This window comes from Fusarium pseudograminearum, chromosome 2, assembly GCF_000303195.2.
Source record: "Fusarium pseudograminearum CS3096 chromosome 2, whole genome shotgun sequence".
Lineage (NCBI taxonomy): Eukaryota > Fungi > Ascomycota > Sordariomycetes > Hypocreales > Nectriaceae > Fusarium > Fusarium pseudograminearum.
The window spans coordinates 877-1,682 of record NC_031952.1 but is presented as its reverse complement, the minus strand read 5'-3'; the positions used below and the strand labels follow the sequence as shown (position 1 = coordinate 1,682).

The following is an 806-nucleotide window of genomic DNA, read 5'->3' as shown; positions in this document are numbered from 1 at the left end:
CTATCTGGGATAACTGTAGTTATTATCCTGCTGGTTGCTCTTTAAGGCGATCTCTTTTGCTGTATAGAGAAGATAAATATCCCTATAGTATAGTGGCGATCTGATTAGATAGTCGGCTATGCTAGGTTAGTCTTTATGATACTAGAGACTGTATTTATTAAGTACTTTTAGGGTTATCTTAATATACTATAGTCCTAAGCCTAGCTTAATCAGATTATAATTAATAAGTGCTATACTATCTTAGAAGGCAATCTAGCGTTTCAGCCTAAGCTATAAGAGCTTGGTTATTTAGCCTAGCGTGGCATCTAGATAGTCTATTTAATAGTAACGCTACCGATCGCCGAGGAGGCTGAGTTTTTCAGTCTTATCTATAGCACCCCTAAGAGTGCTATATTCTTTCGCTTTCTAATAATAAGGCCTAATATCAGATACAGTATATCTAGCTTTAATATTAAAGGTGTTAATAATATAGATACTGCAGTTGCTATTACCGTTTAGGAATTAACTGATTAGATACTTATATAATACGCTAGTATAGCTAAGGCTATTATCTACTGCTAAACTAAAAAAGCAATATAGGCACTGGCTGAAGCTCTTAGGTGTAATATATACTATAGCGATGTAGGCACTGAGGATGAGAAGGCGCGGCGTCTATAGGACTAGATAAGCGGTAAGCACCGTGAGGAGGTATATTAGAATGGGTAGGTCAGGGTTAGGGTTAGGGTTAGGGTTAGGGTTAGGGTTAGGGTTAGGGTTAGGGTTAGGGTTAGGGTTAGGGTTAGGGTTAGGGTTAGGGTTAGGGTTAG

At 38.2% G+C, this 806-nt stretch overlaps 1 annotated feature.

Annotated features, from left to right (window-relative positions):
• The first annotated feature begins 704 nt into the window (after nt 1-704).
• Nucleotides 705-806: a microsatellite.